This window comes from Aedes aegypti, chromosome 1, assembly GCF_002204515.2.
Source record: "Aedes aegypti strain LVP_AGWG chromosome 1, AaegL5.0 Primary Assembly, whole genome shotgun sequence".
Taxonomy (NCBI): domain Eukaryota; kingdom Metazoa; phylum Arthropoda; class Insecta; order Diptera; family Culicidae; genus Aedes; species Aedes aegypti.
In genome coordinates, this window is record NC_035107.1 from 288,140,239 (window position 1) to 288,166,826 (window position 26,588).

The following is a 26,588-nucleotide window of genomic DNA, read 5'->3' on the forward strand; positions in this document are numbered from 1 at the left end:
AAATTGCTTTCTATAAAAATTCACATTAATAGTTCATAATAACCATTCTTGCACATAATATGAGAAATCCTACCGAAGCCTAATAAAATGGAGACTTTTGATAAAAATGAGCATGATACCTATCAGTGTGATAAATTTCAATTCCTACATCCACTTCTTTACACTGTTATTGCTAAGGAAGCATTATTGCATAGCTCATTATCAGCTTCCCTGATGAGAAGTCCTATTAAGGTGAAGATAAATCGAAGCCAAAATTCAAATTTTCAAGAGCACGAATCTGGAGAACCAAACATCCGTTTAAGCTGAAAACTTAATCGATTGGTCACTAGCTGGTGGTGACCAACGCTTAGAAAACGTTATTCTTCTTCTTTCTGGCGTTACGTCCCCACTGGGACAGAGCCTGCTTCTCAGCTGTTCTTATGAGCACTTCCACAGTTATTAACTGAGAGCTTACTATGCCAATGACCATTTTTGCATGCGTATATCGTGTGGCAGGTACGAAGATACTATATGCCCTGGGAAGTCGAGAAAATTTCCAACCCATAAAGATCCTCGATCGGTGGGATCCGAACCCACGACCCTCAGCTTGGTCTTGCTGAATAGCTGCGCGTTTGCCGCTACGGCTATCTGGGCCCCTAGAAACGTTATGTCAGTGGTAAATAAACGATTTCCCTGCATATAGTATCAGTGTTGACAAGCTCACAGTCATATATCAATCAATAAGCTTTCCCGAGAGAGAAAATCCCTTAGAGATATGCTTCAAAAATCTCATGCCTGAGATTTTCGTGCAAAATCACTCAATCACACTGGAGCCGTATAAAAATGAGTCAGTATTAAAGCCAGTAAAAAAAAACTCGTGGAAATCGAAATTTGTGGTTAACTAGAAAGATTACTCATAATTCTACCAGACTAACAAGAAATTATTGCTTTGTGTGAGTAAATTGTGGAAATATAAGACAATAATTCAAACATATGAGCCAATTCATCCATGATTTATTGACTGCTGAGTTATCGATTATGAGCTAATTTTTGGGTCGAAAAATTGAATTTTTGACGTAAACAAACATTTTCAATGACATTTCTCTCCTTCTTCCCTAGCGACCTCTATCATGGTGGCGCATTAAATTTTCCTATTATATGTTAGCTATCCGTCTTAGTTCTTTCAGTCCTACAAAGTACTTAAAACTAATATTATAATGACGTAAATTCAATTTTAAGCAAAATACTCTATGTAAATAATAAAATAAAGTAAATTTGATATTGGGGGCTAGATAGCCATAACTGTAAACTCAGCAAGACCATGCTGAGGGTAGTAGGTTAGAGTCCAGCCGGTCGAGGATCTTTTCGTAAAGGAAATTTTCTCGACTTCCCTGGGCGTAGAGTATGATTGTACCTGTCACACGATATACACATGCAAAATTTAGTGGGCTTCGTAGCGTGCGGTTAGTGTCATCAAGGCATTTAGTCGCATCGTGCTAAGAAGTTTGGGTTCGATTCCCACCTCAGGCCGGTAAACTTTTCGTGAGAAATGTTTTCCGACTGTGCAACTGGGCGTTTATTTATTTATTATTATTACTGTCAACAGGTTAAAATTATACACCCCAATGACATGCTTAACGGCTATAACATACACCTTAAAACTAACAAAGAATTCTCTTAAATCTACTCTTGTTCACATTGCGGGAAACATGAAAATCAAATCCTTCGAAACATTTATTAAAAGTACGACACATATTACGCAGTGGCTCATTTAAGCCATAGTTTGTTCTTGCGGCATTTAAATGCAGAAAAGAGTGTGATCGTAGGTTACGACTTCGAATATTAATATCTAACCTGGCGAGTAAAGCAGGACAATCTATTTGATTTTGAAGTAGATCACTGATGAAACAAGCTTTTGAAACATCTCGCCTTGCGTGAAGAAGCTCCAAGTTAATCAGCATACAGCGGCTCTCATAGCTTGGTAAATTCGAGGGATTTCTCCAGTAGAGATTACGAAGAGCGAAGCGAACAAACTTGCGCTGGATTTTTTAAATTCGTTGAACCTCATTTTGGTAGTATGGGGACCAAACTATGGCTGAATATTCCAGTACAGGTCGAACTAAGGAACAATACAAAGCTTTCAGGCAATATATGTCCTTAAATTGTTTCGCGAATCGTAAAACAAAACCTAACTGCGAAGAGGCTTTACACACAATGTAGGAAACGTGATTTTTAAAAGTTAATTTAGTATCTAATAAAATGCCTAGATCCTTAACTGTCGTTTCTCGTTGCAATTTAGTATTATTTAAGTAATAATCTTCCACTAATAATGAGTGTTTTCGGCCGAAAGATATCACCGAGCATTTCGATACATTCAGTAGCATCCGATTACGTCGACACCAATCAGCGAAAACTTGAAGCTGTTGCTGCAAGAACACAACGTCGTTCTTGTGTTTGATTACATAATACAGCTTCAAATCATCAGCGTATGATAGACTTAGGCAGTTCAAAATTAAATTGACATCATTCATATATAATAATAATAGAAACGGCCCGAGATGGCTGCCTTGAGGTACGCCAGAAGTAACCGGAAAAGGTGATGAAATATGGTCGCCGATTTTAACGGACATGCTGCGGCCGATCAGATATGAGCGTAACCATTTGAGTGAGTTGTTTTTGAATCCTAACTTATCGAATTTAGCAAGTGCGATTTCATGATTCATTTTGTCGAATGCAGCCGACAGATCAGTGTAAATGGCATCTACTTGGTGACCTTTTTGTATCTCGCGAATTACGAAAGAAGTTAGAACAGTTAAATTTGTGGCTGTTGATCGTTTGGGCATGAAGCCATGTTGGTTAGGCGAGATATAATGTGCACATGTTTGAACAAGTTTATCGAGAACGATTAGCTCAAAAAGTTTAGAGATTGCACTTAATGCAGCTATTCCCCGATAATTCCCAACGTTTTATCTGCAACCCTTCTTGTATACGGGAAAAACAAATGAATCCTTCCAACAAGCCGGAAATTCGCCAGTAAGCAGAGACGTATTGAAAATTTTAGCTAAAGGTAACGCCAGAGAACTAGCGCATTTTTTAAGAAGAACTGATGGGATGAAATCTGGACCGTATCCTTTCGAAGACTTTAGTTTGTCCAAAGCGCTGATCACCATGTTGGAAGTAACTGATACAGGAAGACCTGGATTCGACAGCTGTGGTACATTGCGAGTAGTTGTACTGATGTCTTCAGCGGTGAGTATTTCGTCGGTGAATACACTGCTGAACTGAGCTCGAAACAATTCTGCAGTTTCTGTTGATGAGTTGGCTTCCAAATCAGCTCCGTTCGTCATTGAAGATGGTAGACCTGTTTGGTTCCGCTGGTCACTGACATGACGCCAAAAGCTTTTGGGGTCGGACTTGAGGCGATCTTGAATCTGCACTAGATGCGCACGGTAAAGACGTTCATTGAGATTGGTATACAGTGCGTTTGATTCGGCATAAGCAGCTCTGGTGGTGTCGGTGCGGTGCTTGTTGTGCTTTCTGAGTGCTGCTCTTTTCAAACGTTTTAGATGCTTCAGATGTGAATTAGACCAAGCGGGTCTGACTGGCTCACGAGGTGTTTTCAGTGGCACAAACTGACCAATAGTGTAGAGTAGAATACTAGTCAACGATGAAGCAGCTTCGTTAGCATCATCTTCGTTAAGAATCTGGTTCCAATCTACATTTCTGAGAAAGACATTCATTCCGCAAAAATCGGCCTTCGAAAAATCGTAGAAAACACTTGAAGCACTGTCAACGTAGTGAAGCTGAGGCGCTCTTCTCATGGTAATAAGCAGTGGAGGGTGATGCCGACAGTTTTTTACTAAAGGCGTTGCATGCTAGTCGGTGTCCGGCCATTTGGCCGAATGCCGTTTGGCCGAATGCCATTTGGTCGAATGCCATTTGGCCGAACGGGTCGCTATTCTTTCGATTTGTACTGTAAATATTGGCAATAATTAAGGTTATTTTTAATTGGAAATTTTATCTTCTATAAATCATCGGCAATTCATTGTAGCTATACTGATATAATAATTATTTGCATTACACTCACTTACATTTTTATAAGAGATTCTTCCCTCTTTTGACCACAGGCTGTTCCTTCATATTTGAATATTTTTCGTAGTCCATTGGACGCTCATAAAATGTCTTATTAAATCCAAGATTAATTCTTACTGTTTTCCGTTGTGAAAAGAAGAAGCTTAAACTCCTTCATACTAGAACTATGAATTAATTTACTTAGTACGATTCGAAGTATCAAAGCAAACCGATGCTACAGAAGAATGAAATCGTAAACCGTTTTAGTTACTGTCAAAAGCTGGCTACAAATGCAATGTGAAATCCTCTGCTGGCAGCTATGACCGCTTGCAGAGAAGTAGAATAAAAGCATTTAGGATTTTCTTCTTCCATCATTGCTAACTGTAGTTCACTATTGTTTTCAAGTTCGGCCAAACGGCATTCGGCCAAATAACCCGGAACCATGCTAGTCTGTTGTCTAGTGTGGTGTTTCCTTCAAAGAACATAAAAATGCCCACTGCACGGTACCACTGCCCATAGGTCATAAATCGAAAAACAAAATGTCTTGATTGTCATTGCTTTACCTTTTCAGGGAACAATTATGATCTCAAGAATGTAAAAACAGAAACACTATAGACATTCCTGTATGATATGCATAGTGAGGCTATGAATGATTGAGTGTATTTTTCATATGCGAAAAATACGTAAAACAATTAAGCGATTTCAGCACTTTGTTTATTGTCTTCGCAAATCAGAATCAAATGATTTTTCAATCAGTTAAGATTACAGAACATTAGTACAGATGCATATCTATCACTTCCGATACGTTTTAGAGTGTTATTTGACATCTAGGAGTCAGTATTGATGTAAGTAATGAGGATAGAAATATACTCATTTCGTAACTACATCACTTTATCTGTAGTACGTTTATTCTCAATCACATTTAATCAAACTTCTGCCAACAAATGATCATGTTTGAAAACGAAAATGAACCTTTGAAGGTAAATTATTTTTGGGAAAAAAATCATATAATTTATGAGGATATAAACAAACATAGCAAAACCAAGATGGTTTGGTTGAGACAATTAGTTTTCACACATGTATGTTTACCCATTTTTAACATTTTTAAACCGCTAGCGCATGACAGCTCACCATAGTAGCATGTCCGAAAGAACTTGAAACTATTGAAAACCAGAGCTACATGTCCAAAGCCCTGATAAAGGTGGATGGTTGTGATGGCTATGACCGTGGTCATCATGTAAAGAACAAGCGGACGATGCTGTATCGTGTCAGCACCGAGGAGGCAGCCCCTCTAGCACGATGTAGGTAGCGCAACCCTGGTTAGGTGGCCTATCGAAGACTCTTCACCAACCAAGAAAGGCAAAAGTAGAGCAAACGGATTGATTTTACGGCAACAGACCCGGCAACGAATAAAGGACAACGATTGGAAAGTTGGATCTTGGAACGTGAGAACTTTGAATGAACCCGCGCGTGTTGGGCTCCTGGCTCGTGAGCTGCGGAATGTCGGCGTGAACGTGGCAGCTATCCAGGAAATACCGCTAATCCCGAGTGGTGGACCCCATCGCCAACACTTCATTCAAGTACCACATCTACTACAGCGGTGGCGACAGAGCAGAACGTGGAGTTGGCTTCATAGTGATTGGGAAGCAGATGAAGCGAGTTATTCGGTGGAAACCGGTAAGCGACCGAATCTGTGTGTTGAAAATGAAGGGCAAGTTCTTCAACTTCAACCTGATCAGCACATAGGCGCCAACGAACGATAAGCCCGATGACATGAAAGATGAGTTCTATGAGAGCCTGGATAAGGCCTACGGAGAGTGCCCAAAACAAGACGTCAAGATAGTCAACGGCGACGCAAATGCGCAGATCGGGAAAGAAGATTTCTTCCGACCCGTCATTGGCACGGAAAGCCTTCATTCCGTTACCAATGATAATGGCCTGCGGCTAGTAACCTTCGCTGCTGCTAGAGGGATGGCAATCAGCAGTACATACTTCGCACGGAAGAATATCCACAAACACACCTGGCGACACCCGAGTGGCGATGCCTGCTCCCAAATAGACCACGTGCTGATTGATGGGCGACATTTCTCAGATGTCATTGATGTCAGGACCTTCCGAGGCCCTGATATCACCTCGGATCATTACCTCGTTGTTGCTAAAATTCGAGCGCGGTTATCCAGCGTCACGAGTTCCGCAACACACAGAACGCTGCGCTTCAATATACAACGCTTGTCGACTGATGACAGCTCAATACCGTCAGCAACTAGACGAGCAGTTGGGAAGAATCAACGTTGCTGGGGATGTCGACAGCTTGTGGGACCCTATCCTCGAAGCTGTGACAACAACGGCGCGGGAAGTGATCGGCACTGGTCAACGACGAAGACGAAACGACTGGTTCGATGAAGAGTGCCAGAGAGTGACAGACATGAAGAATGTCGCCAGAAGCCGTATGCTTGTGGCCGGTACCCGACAGAACAGAGAGCGGTACAGGGCAGCGAGAGCCGAAGAAAAGCGAATCCACCGCATAAAGAAAAGGCAGCACGAAGAAAGTGTGGTAGCTGACGCTCAAGAAAGCATGAACCGGAATGATATGCGGAGATTCTATGCAACGGTCAATGGTGCGCGGCACAATACCCTACCAGTGCCCGCCATGTGCAATGACCGAGAAGGGAATTTGCTGACCGATAAAACGGCGGTGGCTGCCAGGTGGGAGGAGCACTTTCAGCAATTGTTGAACGGTGAGAATGGAATTGTAGCGATGAACAGGATGAACATAGATGATGACAATCAAGCGGTGGACCCACCAACCATAGAAGAGGTTAAAAACGCTATCAGCTAGCTGAAGAACTGTAAGGCTGCTGGGGAGGACGAGATCCCGGTCGACCTTCTCAAACACGGAAGCGAGCAGCTTTACCAGACGCTCCACCGAGTACTGCTGATGGATGGGAGGACGAAGAATTACCCACCGGCTGGTTGGATGGCCTAATCCGCCCTATCTACAAGAAAGGGCACAGACTGGAGTGTGCCAATTACAGAGGAATTACCCTGCTGAATTCGGCGTACAAAATTCTGTCGCGCATCCTGTTTAACAGATTGATACCGCTCGAAGAATCCTTCGTCGGCGAATACCAAGCTGGTTTTTGTGAGGGCCGTTCGACAACGGACCAGATGTTTAGCTTGCGAATGATCCTAGCCAAATTCCGGGAGTATAACTTGCAGATTCACCATCTGTTTATTGATTTCAAGGCGGCGTACAACTCAGTGAAAAGAAATGAGCTTTGGCAGATAATGTCTGAAAAAGGATTTCCGACGAAACTAATTAGACTGATACGTGCTACGCTGGATGGTTCGAAATCAAGTGTTCGGATCGCAGACGAGGTGTCAACCTCGTTCGTGACGTTACACGGATTGAAGCAGGGAGACGCACTGTCGAATTTACTGTTCAACATTGCACTCGGGGGTGCTATTAGGAGATCTGGCGTGCAGAGAAATGGCACTATCACAAGGTCGCACATGCTCCTTGGCTTTGCGGACGATATAGATCTAATTGGAATCGATCGCAGGAATGGTGGAAGAGGCCTTCGTGCCTCTGAAGAGGGAGACAGCGAGGATAGGCCTGACCATTAATTCTACCAACACGAAGTACATGGTTGCAGGTAGAGATAGAGTCAGGCAGGGTGGTGTAGGTGCTGAGGTAGTGTTTGATGGGGATGTGTTTGAAGTTGTTGAAGAATTTGTTTACCTTGGAACACTTATGACATGTGACAACGACGTTTCCCGCGAAGTGAAAAGACGTGTTACGGCTGCAAATAGGGCCTTTTATGGACTACGTAACTAGCTTAGGTCCCGCAGCTTGCAAACGGAAACAAAATGCGCCCTGTATAAAACATTGATTCTTCCGGTGGCTCTCTACGGGCACGAAGCGTGGACGTTGAAAGAGTCAGACCGGAAAGCTCTCGGTGTTTTTGACCGTAAAGTGCTGCGAACAATACTCGATGGGAAACTCGAAAATGGTGTGTGGCGCAGACGCATGAATCACGAGTTGTATCAAGTGTACAAAGATGCGAATATTATCAATCGTGTAAAATACGGCAGACTTCAGTGGGCTGGTCACTTAGTGCGAATGTCGGAAGAAAGAATTACGAAAACCCTAAACGTTCGGGGCAACTGGAGAAGTTTTGCCCAAGACCGACGAAGATGGAGCTCTACAATACGCCTGGCAATGGCGTGACGCTACGCTGTAGCCATCAAGGTATCAAGGTAGGTGATGCGCTTCAAAAATACCGGCAATATTTTCGCGTTAAACTTCTATAATACTGCAAAATATTCGATAATAGATCCTTCAAAAAAGTTCGTTTGGAATTTCTAAAGGTAGAACAAAGTAGGTTCTACATCAATATGTTCACCATAGTATCATTAAACATCGGAGTTGATACAAAATATTATCTAAGATTTTAGTTGCAAATACTTTCAGTAAAAATTTCATTCGCTTTAACACCAATCATTTTCTATTTTAAAAGACGTACAAAAAAGTACAACATTTTTTGTAGTAAATCTTACAAGGACCATTTAAACTTTTCAATAAGGTACATTTTTATAAAGTTTCAGAAAATTTACGGTTTAATTCTTGAATTTCAGGATAGGACTTAAGTAACTTCTTCCGAAAAATATTTAAGCTGCAATTATTCAAAAAATTATCAACAAAGTTCTTTCAAAATTTTTTTGCATGTGTTTCTCTAGAAATTTGATATGGAGTGATTCGTAAGGGAATTTGTAAAGCAGTTCAAAAAAAAAATATTAAGATAACCAAAAACATAAAAAGTGGATGTTTTTTTATAGAATTCTAAAATATGGAGTTATGTACAGAATCAGAAAAAATACTCGATGGAAGTTCAGGAACAGTTTTTGGAGACTTCAAAATCTTAGTAAACCTGTTGAATAATTTCTTCAAAAATTTCTCAATGGAATCGTTAGTGCGGTTTAAAGGAAACATCTCTGGAAAATACTTAGATGTATCTCTTCGGTAATTTTTTCGGAAGAATCTTATGGAAACAAATATATAATTATCTAAGAAACCACTGGTCAAATTACACAACAAATCTTTGAGTATTTTCACGGTAGATTCATTGAAAGAACAGTTGAACGTATTCCGCTAGGAACTTTATAAAAATGTTTGTTAACATTTCTTAGTTAGACATTTAAAAAAATAGAAAAAAAAAATCGAGACAGTTTGAAAAACGCGGGATGGTGCTCCTTGATTTTAGAGAAATCTAAAAAACAATTATCTGTGAAAAATAGCTGATAGATCAAAGGATACCCTTCCCTGAGAAATCATAAAAAATATTTTCTCAATTGAATTCTTTTTAATTGTTCATGAAATTCCTGTGTAATATTACGAGGAATCCTTACAATACCACATGAAAGAATCTTTTTTTGCATAAAGTGTGGGTTTTTTCAAACAATCATGAAGAAAATCTTCAGAAAGAACTTCAAAAGTAATGTTGGAAAAACTGTTGGCGAACTCTCCGAGGAATTGTGGAATGAACATTTGTTTGGAGATCTTGAAGACACTTTTAGTGAGATTCGTACAATGTATTGTACTTTTTTTAGAAATCCTCAGTAATTCCTGAAAATCTTGAACAAATTATTAATGAACAGCAGTAGGATTCTTTAAAATAACAATAAGAAATTATATGTAATAAGTACATAGAGAACCTTCCAGGAAAAATGATTAAAATTATCAAATTGTTCAAAAGTAGAGGGTCTTGTCCCGGGAATCCTGGGACAAAAATGCCGGGAAATCCCGGGATCTAAAAAATCCCGAATCCCGGGATATTTTTGAAAATCCCGGGATTTCCCGAAATTGCATGTTGAGCTAGTAAGTGCTGTTGGATTATTTTCAAATAATTTCACAAAACAAACGGCATGTTTTTTAGTGATTGTTGATGCAAGAATGTGTTTCAGTTATTGCATTTAGCTTACTAAATAAGAGTTTTTAACCCGTAGGCTACGGGGCTGACAACCAAAATTCAAATTGCTCGTATTTGAGCATAACTCCATATTTTTCAGTGAAATTTTGAGGATTGCTTCACTAATAGTTGTAGTTTCATGAGTGAGGGGAAAGTATAGATTCAGAGTATTCTGGACAAAGTTATTCCAGAACATCTCTGGGTCAGGTAGGGTAAAAATCACATAAACTTCCTTTTAGAACTCATTTATCATTTGGAAACGAAATGTTTTCATACAAAAAGTGAATAGACCCGTTATTTGTAATTAGTTACGTTGCAGCAGGATATTGAGAAAAAATAAAATTAACCTAGAGCAATGCTAAGGCCTCCAAAACATTCTGAAGTTTTGACCATAATCTACACAGGTTCATAAATGATTTTAAGCGAAAGATGTCCACGTTTAGTGGTTTACAGCACTTATTTAGCCTTTACAGACGTGTTCACAAATTTTGACAAGATATTGGATATTGGAAGTTATCCAAATCAACTTGGAGTTCAGGTCATTTTGATCTATCAAATCTACTACAGTTTATACTCACCCAATTCCTGTGAAACTTTCTCGTTCCTATCTATAAAGCATCATATGACTCGGAAAGTGCACTGCTATGAATATTGATAATCTGAAGGTCTTCAGAACATACTGCAGATATGGGCATCAATTTCTATATGCAGCTTGACTTATTATTCAAACAAAATGCTTTCAATATATCAATACTTGATCGTAAATCTCCGTTAGAGTTAAAAAAAATGTTTCAGACGTGTTCACAAATTTGGACAAGATATTGGATATTGGAAGTCATCCAAATCAACCTGGAGTTCAAGTCTTTTTGATCTATCAAATCTACTACAGTTTATACTCACCCAATTCCCGTGAAACCTTCTCGTTCCTATCCATAAAGCTTTATATGACTCGGAAAGTGTACTGCTATGAATATTGAACATCTTAAGGTAATTGAGCGATCATCTTTTCCGAAACGTCTCGTAAAAAATACGTCAGCAGAAAAAATACAAATTCTTTCTTGAATATACGCTACAACAAATTGACACAGTCGTCTTGTTTCCACCACATAATTTACAGTTAATGATGTATGCGAACGATACATAAAGCGTTCGTATTGCAATAATCGTTCCACCTTTCGTAAGGCAAAATGTATGATTTTCGATGGTCTACTTCACAGCGTGTAGTTCATCATCATCATCATCATCTACATAATTGGTTTGATTCCTGTAAACGCATCTTAACATTCGTAAAAACTTCCAGCTAACTACATGCTCAGTGATTTCCAAAAACTCATGCTAATAATTTTATAAACACTTTGCAAGAGACATTGTTGAAATTAGTGGAGGTGCTCAGTACCCTTGAATGTCCATATGTCATTTCAAAAGCTTTGCAGATGTCTCTAGAGCACTGTTTCTCAACCTTGTTTACGGCAAAAAAAAACGGCTCGATGTGAGGGGTTCGTTTCAGCGTGCTTTTTACTTGGTCGGCGGTCCGCGGACCCCCTGTTGAGAAGTGGAACTGTTATAATAAATGTTGTTAACAAGTGAAAAACAATACCAGAAACTTTTTTTAACTTTAGCGGAGATTTGTGATCAAATATGGATATATTATAAACATTTTGTTTGAATAATAAGTTAAGCTGTATATAGAAATCAATGTCCACAACTTCAGTATATTCTGAAGACCTGAAAATGTTCAATATTCATAGAAGTACACTTTCCGAGTCATATAAAGCTTTATGGATAGGAACGAGAAGGTTTCACGGGAATTGGGTGAGTATAAACTGTAGTAGATTTGATAGATCAAAAAGACTTGAACTCCAGGTTGATTTGGATGACTTACAATATCCAATATCTTGTCAAAATTTGTGAACACGTCTGAAACCATTTTTTTAACTCTAACGGAGATTTGCGATCAAGTATGGATATATAGAAAACATTTTGTTTGAATAATAAGTCAAGCTGCATATAGAAATTGATGCCCATAACTACAGTATGTTCTGAAGACCTTCAGATTATCAATATTCATAGCAGTACACTTTCCGGGTCATATGATGCTTTATGGATAGGAACGAGAAAGTTTCACGGGACTTGGGTGAGTATAAACTGTAGTAGATTTGATAGATCAAAAACACTTGAACTCCAGGTTGATTTGGATGACTTACAATATCCAATATTTTGTCAAAATTTGTGAACACGTCTATTAAGGCTAAATGAGTGATGTAAACCACTAAACGAGAACATCATTCGCTTAAAATAATTTATGAACCTGTGAAGATTATGGTCAAAACTTCAGAATGTTTTGGAGGCCTTAGCATTGTTCTAGGTTAATTTTATTTTTTCTTAATATCCTGCTGCATCGTAACTTATTACTAATAACGGGTCTATTCACTTTTTGTATGAAAACATTTCGTTTCCAAATGATAAATGAGTTCTAAAAGGAAGTTTATGTGATTTTTACCCTACCTGACCCAGAGATGTTCTGGAATAACTTTGTCCAGAATACTCTGAATCTATACTTTCCCCTCACTCATGAAACTACAACTATTAGTGAAGCAATCCTCAAAATTTCACTGAAAAATATGGAGTTATGCTCAAATACGAGCAATTTGAATTTTGGTTGTCAGCCCCGTAGCCTACAGGTTAATGAGATTTAAGGTCACTTATGCTTAAACTTGTGTTTTTTGTATGTTTGTTACGTAATTTTCAATAAACTCTACGGTTTGTTCTATTTGTCAACAATTGATTTGGTAGTTGATTTTATTTAATTTGCCCGGTGTACCTTACACTTTACCTGGTCTAATATGCCTAACGTGGTTCTAACGTCTAACGTGGCTGTTATGCCAATAATTTGAAAGCATGAAGATTTCATATGAAACAACAATGTAAATAAGTATCAGAGTAGATTTTAAAAGATTTCTTGATAAAATTTGAGAGTGATTGGTATCGCCTATGTCTATACCTTATGCATCACGATTGATTTTCGTTTCAAATACCCTTTAACAAATGACTTTTGACTTTGACTGCTGATAGGTGAAATATTGATAAATGAAATCTAAGATAGCATTGTTTTTTACTATAAGAATTCAACTTACCCTTCAAAAACAGGTTCGATTATAATTAAACCACTCTTTGAAACTAAATATTGCATCTACACCCGCTCTGACTGTTCAATAGTCATTTTGGAAGCATTTGATTTTTGTCCCGGGATTTTTCAAAATAAAATCCCGAATCCCGGGATTTTTTCGAGTCCGGGAAACGAGACCCTCTATTCAAAAGATTTTTTCAGCAATTCGATAGAGATTTTCCGAGAAATTTTTCTGGTGAGATTAGAATGTCTAGGAATGATTTTCCGTGGGAATCCTAGGACGAACTAAGTGAAAACTGATAAAGAAGTTCTTGGAGAAAGCACTCAAAGCACAAAAATAATTCGAGAAGAAGTTCCCGTAGAAATTCTCAAAGGAATCTCTTCAAAGCACATGGTTGAAAACATGAAAAGTTTGTAGAAGAATCACAAAGGACATTCCTTGTGAGTTTTTTTGCTAGAATTTTTGAAGGATTTCTTACATTACATTATTTAGATTACAAAAAGAATGAATCTTTTTCGTAGCGAATATTGAAGTTTACAAATATCATTGACGTGCCACGAAATGTGACAACATAACGAATAAATGAAATCAATGCAAATCTATTAAAAGTACCTACGAAATTTGTGAAAATCGTGATTATTACGACCGACATTACTTCTGTTGAAAAATTATTTGCTAGGCCGACTCCCCCTCCAAGAAAAAATCCTAGCTACGCCAATTGTTACCAAGAATCCATATCCATTAGGAATTATTAGAATATGTATATAAAAAAAATGATTTCAATAGTTCAGCTAGATGAAAATTGGAATAAAAGTTGTCGTAAACCTTGCATATATTACACTTGGTTTTGACATGGGAAATAATTCAGCCCTTAACCAATTTCCTCTTCATCCTAAAAACCGTACTTCAGCTTCTAAAATGGTTTTCTTTCGGAAACTAAACTTTTGTTCGATGAAATTCATCAGGAACCATTAGTTAGCATTATTTTTCCATGTCATGCCAAAATTGTTACATGATTGAAATTCCCAAAAACCACAATTTCGGTTGGTGATTCACTATCCCATGGTACTTCCAGTTAAATTAAATTTAAAGTTAATTTCGATCCACTTGCTTAGTGCAATTTATCGCACACATAGCACTACTTTCCTATTCAACGTACTACACTTTCTCACTCACCAAAAAGTTCCCATCTAAGCCTATCGTCAAACATCTACGTCACCACGTTGCGATGTGATGTCAGAAGGTTCCCAATCTTCATTCTAGAGTTAATCATAAACTAACTAACGGACACCAGCAGTCAGCGCCGTGCCACACGTGTACCACAAGATAGAACACTCTCTGCCAGGCATGGTTTCTCATTTTCCTTAATCAAACTTAATTTCGTGTCTTCTCAATCTGTGGTGGCTTTGGATGACACCCCCCTTTCGGAAAGATTTCCCAATTCTTCACTTCTAGTTAAGAGGCTGTGTACAGCCTCCACATGAGGTGGACGTCGGTGCAAGATTGGGTAATTCTGTTCTAAATGTCTATCGGGGGATGCACATCTCCCAGCGTGATACACTTACGTTCAATCCAAATGAAGTCAGCTGAAGATGCACGTGGTTTATCCTTGCTGAAATTGTGCTTCTTTTTCCGTTTAATGAACCTTTAATCGCCCATTAAATGCACTTATCGATCAAGCCGGAAGGCGGGACGATTCACCACTTTATCGGTCACTATCTTCCACTCCACAAGCCAATCGATGGCGATAACTTAATAAATCCACTTCTTCACTTCCGAGCACTGCTAAACTGAACCCGAGCGGGAGCGCTTCCTTCGAGCGCCACCACAATTATTAACGGAAGTGTTCTTTCTAGTCCAAGCAGAGTCTCTACGCACTTCGTGCTCTATCCAACTAATGTAAGAGGAAAAATCGCGCGCACACTCACACCTCTCGCAGCGCCGAATTTCGGGAGGAGGATCCTGCCGGGAGCACGTTGGAGCAACAAATGGTTGAACCTGAAGACAATGTTGAACCTTTTATATCAGTTCGAGTTGGAAGTTGGAATACCTTGCTGGGGGGTGATGCGCTCTTTTTCACCAACCAACCAAACGCAATGACGATGACGGTATCAGCGGCAGCAACATCGTTGCTGGATATGATGCTCCTTCCGTCTATGGCGGTGGGTGGATGGGTGGATAGAGGGTGGCAGTTTGTAGAGCAGATAGCAAGCAACAACCCGAAGATACAGAAGGTTCTCCAAATTGCCAACCTTTGGCGCCCGAACTGCGTGCGTTGTGGCCACCGATAGACGCCGGTCATATATTAACATCCGAACGATGGCGATAGAGCGGTGGGAAAATGCAACACGTCGTCGTCGGTTATCGGGAAGATTTGTTCGGTGGCGTCATCGATTGGATTGGAAAAAAAATGCAGGCTATATATAATGTGGTTGGGTTGTAGAGTGTTATTCAAATTTATCTACATTATGAATCTACTAGCAAAACAAAACTTGAACCCAGTTAATTAAATGTATATCAGGAAGGATTTTCTCCAAGAACCCTGAGAGGATTCTCTCCATAATTATGGAAGTTTTTCCTCCATGATACTGGAAAGATCCTCTCCAAATCCCTGAAAGGATTATCTTCAGAGTCCTGGAAGAATTATTACCAGAGTTCTGGAAGAATTCTCTGCAAAGTCCAGGAAGTATTCTCTACACAATCCTGGAAGGATTTTCTCGAGAGTCCTGGAAGGATTCTCTCCAAGGTCCTGGAAGTATTATCTCCAAATCCCTGAAAGGATTATCTTCAGAGTCCTGGAAGAATTATTACCAGAGTTCTGGAAGGATTCTCTGCAGAGTCCTGGAAGCATTCTCTGCAGAGTCCTGGAAGGATTCTCTCCAAAGACCTGGAAGGATTCTCTTCATAGTCCTTTAAGGTTTATTTTCAAATCCCTGAAAGGATTATCTCCAGAGTTCTGGAAAGATTCTCTCCATAGTCCTGGAAGGATTCACTCCAAAGTACTGGAGGATTATCTCCAAATCCCTGAAAGAATTATCTCCAGAGTTCTGGAGGGATTCTCTCCAGAGTCTTAGAAGGATCCTCTCCATAGTCCTGAAAGGATTATCTCCAGAGACCTGGAAGGGTTCTCTCCAAAGTCATGGAAGGATTATCTCCTGAATCCCTGAAAGAATTATCTCCAGAGTTCTGGAAGAAACCTCTCCAGAGTCTCAGAAAGATTCACTCCAGAGTCCTTGAAGGTATCTCTCCATAGTCCTGGAAGGATTCTCTTCACAATCCTGGAAGGATTTTCTCCATAGTCCTGGAAGGATTCTTTCCATAGTCCTGGAAGGATCCTCTCGTGGATGGAATCTTCTGGAAGGAATCGCCAAAGTCCTGAACGGATTATCTCCATAGTTATGGAAGGATTATCTCCAAATCCCTGAAAGGATTATCTCCAAATGCCTGAAAGGAATCTCTTAACAATCCTGGAAGGATTTTCCCCAGAGTCCTGGAAGGATTCTCTCCAAAGTTCTGGAAGGATTATCTCCAAATCCCTGAAAGGATTATCTTCAAATCCTTGAAAGGATCATCTCCATATCACTAAAAGGATTATCTTCAGAGTTCTGAAAGGATGCCCTCCAGAGTCTTAGAAGGATTCTCTCCATAATCCTGGAAGGATTTTCTCCACAATCCTGTAAGTATTCCCTCTAAAGTCCAGGAAGGATTATTTCCAAAGTCCTGAAAAAATTATTTCCAGAGTTCTGGAAGGATTCTCTCCAGAGTCGTAGAAGGATCCTTTCCATAGTCCTGGAAGGATTTTCTTCAGAGTCCTGGAAGGATGCTCTCCAGAGTCCTAGAAGGATTCTCTCCAGAGACCTGAGAGGATTATCTCCAGAGTTCTGGAAGAATTCTCTCCAGAGTCTTCGAAGTATTCTCACCAGAGCCCTTGAAGGATTCTCTCCATAGTCCTGGCAGGGTTCTCTTCAGAGTCCTTGAAATATTCTTTCCACAATCCTGGAAAGATTTGCTCCAGAGTCTTGGAAGGATTCTCTCCAAGGTCTCCAAGGATTATCTCCAAATCCCTGAGAGTGGTATTTTCAGAATTCTTGAAGGATTATTACCAGAGTCCTGGAAGGATTATCTCCAAACCCCTGAAAGGATTATCTTCAGATTTCTGGAAGGATTATCTCCAAATCCCTGAAAGGATTATCTTTAGACTTCTGGAAGGATTATTACCAGAGTCCTGGAAGGATTCTCTCTATAGTCCTGGAAGGATTTTCTCCAGAGACCTGAAGGATTCTCTGCATTGTCCTACAAGGATTCTCTTCAAAGTCCTGGAAGGATTATTTCCAAAGTCCTGAAACATTATTTCCCGAGTTCTGGAAGGATTCCCTCCATAGTCTTAGAAGGATCTTCTTCCGACTCCTGGAAGGATTCTCTCCAGAGACCTGGAAGGATACTCTTCGAAATTCTAGAAGGATTATTTCCAAAGTCCCAAAAAGATTATCTCCAGAGTTCTGGAGGTATTCTCTCCAAAGTCTTAAAAGGATCCTCTCCATAGTCCTGGAAGCATTTTCTCCATAGTCCTAGAAGAATTCTCTCCAAAGTCCTGGAAGGATTATCTCCAAATCCCTGAAAGAATTATCTCCAGAGTTCTGGAGGAATTCTCTCCAGAGTCTTAGAAGGATTCTCTCCAGAGTCTTAGAAGGATTCTCTCCAGAGTCCTTGAAGGATTCTCTCCATAGTCCTGGAAGGGTTCTCTCCAAGGTCCTGGAAGGATTATCTCCAAATCCCTGAAAAGATTATCTTAAGAGTCCTGGAAGAATTATTTCTAGCGTTCTAGAAGGATTCTCTGCAGAAACCTGGAAGGATTCTTCCCAGAGACCTAGAAGGATACTCTTCAAAGTCCTTTAAGGATTATTTTCATATCCCTGAAAGGATTATCTTCAGAGTTCTGGAAGGATTCTATCCAAAGTCTTAGAAGGATCCTCTCCATAGTCCTGGAAGGATTATCTCCAGAGACCTGGAAGTATTATCTCCTGAATCCCTGAAAGAATTATCTACAGAGTTCTGGAAGGATTCTCTCCAGAGTCTTAGAAGGATTCTCCCCAGAGTCCTTGAAGGATTCTTTTTAAAGTCCTGGAAAGATTATTTTCAAATCCCTGAAAGAATTATCTCCAGAGTTCTGGAGCAATTCTCTCCAGAGTCTCAGAAGGATTCGCTCCACAATCCTGGAAGGATTTTCTCCAGAGTCCTGGAAGGATTCTTTCCAAGGTCCTGGAAGGATTATCTCTAAATCCCTGAAAGGATTATCTTCAGAGTCCTGGAAGAATTATTATTAGAGTTCTGGAAGGATTCTCTGCAGAGTTCTGGAAGGATACTCTCCAGAGACCTGGAAGGATGCTCTTCAAAGCCATTTAAGGATTATTTTCAAATCCCTGAAAGGATTATCTTCAGAGTTCTGGAAGGATTCTACCCAAAGTCTTAGAAGGATCTTCTCCATAGTCCTTGAAGGATTATCTCCAGAGACCTGGAAGGATTATCTCCTGAATTCCTGAAAGAATTATCTCCAGAGTTCTGGAAGGATTCTCTCCAGAGTCTTAGAAGGATTTTCCCCAGAGTCCTTGAAGGATTCTCTCCATAGTCCTGGAAGGGTTTTTCTTCAGAGTCCTGGAAGGATTCTCTTCACAATCCTGGGAGGATTTTCTCCAGAGTCCTGGAAGGAATCTCTCCAAGGTCCTGGAAGAATTATCTCCAAATCCCTGAAAGGATTATCTTCAGAGTTCTTCTTCTTCTTTCTGGTGTTTCGTCCCAACTGGGACAAAGCCTGCTTCTCAGCATTGACCATTTTTGCATTTGTATATCGTGTGGCAGGTACGAAGATACTCTATGCCCTGGGAAGTCGAGAAAGTTTCCCCGAAACCCAAAAAGATCCTCGACCAGTGGGATTCGAACCCACGACCCAAAGCTTGGTCTTGCTGAATAGCTGCGCGTTTACCGCTACGGCTATCTTCAGAGTTCTGGATTATTACCAGAGTCCTGGAAGGATTCTCTCTAGAGTCCTGGAATGATTCTCTCCAGAGTCCTGGAAGGATTCTCTCCAGAGTCCTGGAAGGATTCTCTCCAGTGTCCTGGAAGGATTCTCTCCAGAGTCCTGGAAGGATTCTCTCCAGAGTCCTGGAAGGATTCTCTCCAGAGTCCTGGAAGGATTCTCTCCAGAGTCCTGGAAGGATTGTCTTCAATAATCCTCCCTCTCCGATAGTCCTGGAAGGATCCTTTCCTGGAAGGAATCTCCTGGATGGAATCGCCAAAGTCCTGAAAGGATTATCTCCATAGTTCTGGAAGGATTCTATCCAAAGTTTTAGAAGGTTTCTCAACATAGTCCTGGAAGGATTATCTCCAGAGTCCTGGAAGGATTCTCTCCAAATTCCTGGAAGGATTTTCTTCAGAGTCCTGGAAGGATTCTCTTCATAGTCCTGGAAGGATTATCTCCAAAATCCTGGAAGGGTTTTCTTCAGAGTCCTGTAAGGATTCTCTTCACAATCCTGGAAGGATTTTATCCAGAGTCCTGGAAAGATTCTCTCCATAGTCCTGGAAGGGTTCTATTCAGGGTCCTGGAAGGATTCTCTTCACAATCCTGGAAAGATTATCTCCAGAGTCCTGGAAGGATTCTCTCCAAGTTACTGGAAAGATTATCTCCAAATCCCTGAAAGAATTATCTCCAGAGTTCTGGAAGGATTCTCTCCAGAGTCTTAGAAAGATTCTCTCAAGAGCCCTTGAAGGATTCTCTCCATAGTCCTGGAAGAATTCTCTTTCGGGTCCTGGAAGGATTCTCTCCACAATCCTGGAAAGATTATCTCCAGAGTCCTGGAAGGATTCTCTCCAAGGTACTGGAAGGATTATCTCCAAATCCCTGAAAGGATTATCTCCAAATCCGTGAAAGGATTATCTTCAAAGTTCTGGAACGATTATTACCAGAGTCCTGAAAGGATTCTCTCCAGAGACCTGGAAGGATTCTCTCCAGAGTCCTGGAAGGATTCTCTCCATATTCCTACAAGGATTCTCTTCAAAGTGCTGGAAGGATTATTTCCAAAGTCCTGAAACATTATCTCCAGAGTTCTGGATGGATTCTCTCCAAAGTCCTGGAAGGATTCTCTCCAAATCCCTGAAAAAATTATCTCCAGAGTTCTGGAAGGATTTTTTCCAGAGTCCTGGAAGGATTCTCTCCAGAGTCCTGGAAGGATTCTCTCCAGAAGCACAAGCCTTAGGACTCAACATGACAACAAGACGAAATGGAGCCGACCACTACATGCTATTCCACAACCCTAGTAAGAACGAGTAACACCACCCAAAAAACGGCGGGTGGATTAATAATACGATTGCCCTCGTCTCATTAAAACCCTGGCCGGTCTCCTAGTACGTTCAAAACACGTCACCTTAGACAGTGGAAGTAGGCTCAGTTGAGAATTCCTGACTAGCGTCGATCTGGCTCTGAACACGGTACACCATGAAAGACCGCGTGTCAACCCCTGCTCGCAAAGATAACCACGGGATCACAAATACGACTACTTACAACGAGAAAAAATCTCTATTTCTAACTCTATCTCTATCCATATATCTATCTCTATCTCTATCTCCATCATTTTCAAAATTGTGATTTGAGCATTGTGCGTACATATTCTAGCATTGATGACTATTATTGCATGTTTTGTCTATTTCTAAATATAACGTCTGTTTTCCTATAACTGTATCATGATATACCTCTCATTCATCATAATGATGTCAAAAAATCTCACATTATTATAGCCATTGAAAGGTTTTTTCGAAGTTCTTTGATAAACAATTTGAAAACAATATTTTCGTTGAATATTACGGACGCACGTCATATCAGCACGTAGCAAACAACAACAGCAACATGTGTGGCAGCTGGGACTCCTAGCAACCACGGGGCGAGGATTCACCAAAGTCACAAATATGCGTTTATCTCAGTAGGCCAACCACGAGTGGCTTATTTAGTGACCAAACGTGTTTGTAGCCAGCCAATGATTGACTATCACTGCAACTATTTGGAAAGGGCGGGGTAGAAATCTTTCTGGACTTAATTTGAACGTAACCTACACCGGCAGCCGATACAGTCCAAAGCCTTGGCGCAGCGTGGGAACGTGACCCGGATGGTGGTTTTTTTTTTCGCCGCAATCCGTGGCCCGGTGGGTGGATGACAATATGTTTTTACCGGTTCCTTCAACGTGGCACCGCAGCCTGCCGTTGTATGCATAATTGTCCTATGTTACTTTTTGGTCATTTCGATTTTTTCCCGTTGAGCAGTTTATTATTACAAGTCAAAGAAGGCTAGAAAAACATGCCAGCTGTCAGTGAGCTGTCTCCTCTCTCTCAGGTATTATCTGACCAATTTATTGGAACCCCTCTCATCGTGACAACATGTCTACTTGAAGGTTTCAAATAAAGAGCTTTTGGTTTATGTGGGAATATTATTAGTTGAATTTTGGAAGCATTAGGAGAAATCTTCCCTTTTTGCTAGTAAGAAGAAAATATATGCAAACTTTTTTGAAATCTACTACAGATGACACGCAGGCTTCGTGCTTTAGGATATCGGCAAGATATTCCTTACAGTTGAGGTTGAAATACGCGTATCTGTCTCTCTAGTGGAATTAAATGGTATAGTACTAAATTCGGGTTTTTCATCTACTTATAGGTAGGGGGAGATCCCCCAGTACCGGACACTTAAGCCACTAAATTCATAATTCGTAAAATATTGGTTTTATGTGCTCGTGTTACTCATTTATGATAAATATTATCATTTTTATAGTGTACAAAAAAAAATTAGAAAATATAAATATGAATTTTGACATTGCATTTTGATTATGTATTTTAGTACCAAATTGATCGATCTTGAAAGGTGGCACCCAATACCGGACACGATCTGGAAATCTCGAATTCTGTAAATTTGAACATCATTGAATGTGTTTACTTCAGGAATAGTATATAATTGCCAATTCAATGCATTTGCAACATTTACAAGAACAATTTGAGTATTTCTTAGTCAGCAAGATGTACATAAAAACCTCTTTCTTATATGGGGTCGTACACAAATTATGTCACACAAGGCGGGGTAAGCCAAGCGTGACAAGCCTTACAAAAATTTTGACAGACTCATACAAAAAGTGTGTCAAAATTGAAAATTAGCGTGACATAATTTGTGTACCATCCCTATGATGAAAAATAGCACATTTTACGATATTGTTCTGAATGTTCATTTTCCTTATTTTTATTGCATCTTTGATACCATGGTCGACGGAATCCATGAAAAATAAATGTATTTTGAGACACTGGTGCAATAATTACAAAGATATTATATAACAAATCAGGCTGTCCGAAACTGGGGGACAGGAGGTGCTTAACCAAAATTGTAATTTGTCCATATTTAGTCCAATTATGGTACAAAATACATTCATACTATCAAAATAGGATTATGTTCGAATATGCTTGCGTGATCCATAGTATTTTTTCATATTCAAAATAATTACTAAATAGGCTCTAAATTAAGGCAACACGTAAATTTTTTTGAAATTTTCAAACTTTTGTACTTTTTTAAGAAGGCATGCATATTTCAAGGATGTGTTGTTCTACGCAAACATTAGTCTCCATAATAGCTTCCTTTACTACTAATACACCATCTTGATTGGACCATGATTTCTCAATGTTTCGACTTTGTCCGGTATTGGGTGCTGTCCGGTACTGGGGGATCTCCCCCTATTCTACTAAACAGCTGGATGATTTATTATCAAGATATTCCTTTCAACATTACTCCAACTATTTTTACTGAGACTGTGCCATACATGTTGCACAACTTTCTCAAAGTTTCTTCTTTTTAGAGAAATTTCTTGGATTGAAACCCTCTTAGGATTTCTTCAAAAGTACTTTCAGGTGTATGTTTAAAAAAAACTTAAAAATTATTTAATAAAAATTTTCAGGAATTCATTTTACAACTCTTTTAAATAAACACCGAAAACTACTCAAAGAATCCAGAATTTTTCCCAGATCACGAAAATCCCTACAGCTTCATTTATTCACGAGATTCATATAAGTGCTACCTTATGGATTTCTTTAGAAACTTTTTACAGTTATTTTCTCAGTAGTCCTTCTTAATATTTCTTTGAGCATTATTTGAAAGATTCCTTCAGAATTTTATCCATAAATTTTAACATTTGTCCCAAAAACTTTTGAGGAATCCATCCAGAAGTAAATTATTTTATTAAGCCCTCCAAGATCTTTTCCAAGAATAACCCTTACAGAATCCAAGATGCAATATGTTGAGAAATTTCTATTAGATTCTGCAGATTAATTTTTGACAGTGCTCTTAGAGATATTCATAGATTAACTAGGCTTATACAAATATTATTTTTCTTTTATGTCACTCATATCCCTCAAAAAGTCAAAAATGTTCCTTATTTATTTTTCCAATCATCTGAAGAATTTTACAAACTCTGATGAAAAAGCCCAATCAGCATTCTTGTACAAATTAAGGATATTTTTTTGGAAAAAATATGGAGTATGTTTTTTTTAAAGAAAACCTGAGGAATTGCTTGGATATGGTCTCAGTGTTTTTCCTGGTTTGGTATAAATTTTGTGCATTTTCATGAAGGAAAATTGAATTTCTGGAAGGATTTATAAAATAGTGCTCATAAATTACTCATAACAAACTGTTTGATAATTCTCAGGTTGCAATTCGTCAATAATTTCCAGAAAGTAAGACCTCCAGCAGCAGTCTGATTTTCAATATTATTCCAAGAGTGGTTCAAAAATTTATTGCGACAACAAGAATTCTGAAGACCATCTCTTAAAAAATCAAAATTGTGGACCTATGCACGAGTTCACTATTTAATGTTGAGGCGGTGCCGTGTTATTTGTGTGACCACGGCAACGAGTGAATTCGGCACCGCTCAAACGTCAAATTAGTGAACTCGTGCATTGATCCATATTGATCTATGTAGCAATCGAATTCATTTTGTTTATTTTTCGCGTGTTCTAGTGAAGCAACGGCCCCTTCCTGCCCTTTCTGGCTACGCCCATGTTTAGGTTACAGGAATAGGAGAGAAATACAGTGGAAACCAGAAAAGATACATGAACCTAAGACAAGACCGGACAGGTCAAAGTACATAAATGAAACCAATAGCCTGTCAAAAAAGACCACTTCCCATTGGTCGTTTTGGCAAAGGCCTACTTTCACATCGTTGAGTTGGATTGCAACAGGGCACTTTGTTGCTAGCCCGGCCGTGTTGCTAGTTCATTGGTTAGAGTTTTTATCGAAAGTTTGGAAATTTTCATTCAAATCGTTTTGTTTCAAATCTATCCATATTCGATGTTAAGTTCAAAGCATGTGCTCCTACCAAGCATGGGAAACATTCACTCGAATATTGCGTTTCTCTCGCTCACTTCCACAAGCAGTCAAGAGCGAGATTGCCGTTTCTCCAACCAAGCGTAGTGTTTCAATTTCCAATGCACTTTCTTCTTGTTCGCCGAGCGACAAATTAGACAAAAACGGCAACAGAATGATTCACTACCGACTCCTTGTGCCGAAGGCATCCGATTGCTGTAGCGAATGATTCTTTACATTCCAATTCCGCACGAGTGGCATTCGTGTTTGAGATCTGATGAGCGTTCACTGATTGGGAATCCACAAGACGAAATGATTCAGTGAATGCAAAATCTGTACATTTCGCAGGAAGCTTTCAGTGATTGAATGGCGAACGCGTTCTTTCGTGTCTCCCATTCAAGAGCGGATAGGTGCTCTCTCCGCTCCGTATATCTTTTAATTTCGGTTTATCTCAATCGTTTACGATTCGTCGGGATCGCGCTCACCCTAGTAGCATTCGGCAGTCATTAAAACCTTCGGTGGCAGCAGATACTTTGCAGATATTTTATCGGTAGCGTTCGGGTGAGTGAGTGAATTTTCCCATGCTTGGCTCCTACAATGCTAAAATAAATAAAAAAAAACCTAATTGAGATTTAATAATGGAAACTGTGTCATTTCTCTCTAAAATATCGTCGGTCTTAAAATAAAACCTGATATTTTTTTTAAATATAGCATCTTTTATAGCACTAAATAAATGAAGCGTGCAAGAAACAATCAAATCACGAGCCCTAATATTTGAATTTGTCAACACGATTTGCTTAAAAAGGATACTGGTAACACTGGCTTTTGTATCGTCAAGGTTATCGACTTAAAAATAACGGGGCAGTCTTAGGGTTCATTCAAATATTACGTAACGCAAAATTTGCCAATTTTAGACCCCCTCCCTCCCCCACGTAACAGCTTTTGTATGGAAATTTATAGATTTTTGTATAGACCGTAACACTATGCTAGACCCCCTCCCTCCCCCTGTTGCGTTACGTAATATTTGAACGATCCCTTAGTTGAGCTGTCACGTCCTGTCCTAGACATGAACTAATCTACGATGACGTCACGCTGCAACTTCCAGCGGGAAGAAAACCTTTACTGCGGGCCGTGTTTACATAAAATGAACGATTTCGCGTCACATCCACTCAATGTTCATTCGGTGAACATTTCTCCACTGAATGTTGATCCGAATGTCATTGTTTTAAAAACACGGCCCGCATTTAGAGCGGAAAAGAAAAAGAAAATCGACAATAAACGAAGACCGTGGATAAGTCCATTGTACATCTCAAGTTGCAAGATCACTACATGCATTCTAACCTAATCCGGCTTGATTTTGCCAAATGACACTTCAGCTTTGTTTGAAATTTATGCATTGTCTTGGGGATAAACAGCTGATGCGGCGTCAATAAATTACAATAGAGCTATGTTGTCATCCGAAGAAGATAATTTCGTCAAAAGAGTGTGCCATCACATCACCACAAGACTCGTTTTGATTGGGCTGATCACTCAAGAGTGCTTACAGAGTGTAAGTGAGAATGAATAGAGCGACAAGTGAGAAGAGTGCTTTTTCGATGCTCTTCCGTTCAGATCGCGTGATAATTTGTGTTGTGAACTCTGAGTTCAATTTATACTCCTCAGCCAGGCATTCTGAAAGGGTTGATATAGCAATTTATCATCTTTACTATATCTTACATACTATCCAAATAACCTGGGAGGGAGAAACCAATACAAAATTTCTGTACGTCATAGTGAGCCGGGATTCCGCTGTCACGAACTGTCACTGAGAGCCCAGATCTCAAACATTGGACTAACATGGAAAAAGCGCGTAACTGATTAAAACACATTTTCGCATTTCGTCAAAAGTGACAAAAATCGAGTGAAAATCAATTCATGCACACAATGCAAGTAATGTCACGTGAGCACCTTTCAATCGGATTGAATTTAAAGCATTAAAAACGCATCGTTTTACTTTTTTCCAATAAAAATGAATATTTAGTGCATAGAAAACTGTGGCCCTTTTTCCATGTTTGTCAGGAAAAA

The 26,588-nt window shown here is 39.5% G+C and overlaps 1 protein-coding gene across 1 annotated transcript in view; it reads right to left on the reverse strand.

The window, feature by feature from the left end:
- Window positions 1-15,150, reverse strand: part of LOC5565599 — a 75,296-nt gene extending 60,146 nt beyond the window's left edge. Inside the window, exon 1 of the mRNA XM_021838098.1 lies at window positions 14,713-15,150. The gene's annotated coding sequence lies outside the window, so the exon portion shown is untranslated. The remainder of the gene's footprint in view (window positions 1-14,712) is intronic.
- Window positions 15,151-26,588: the final 11,438 nt, after the last annotated feature.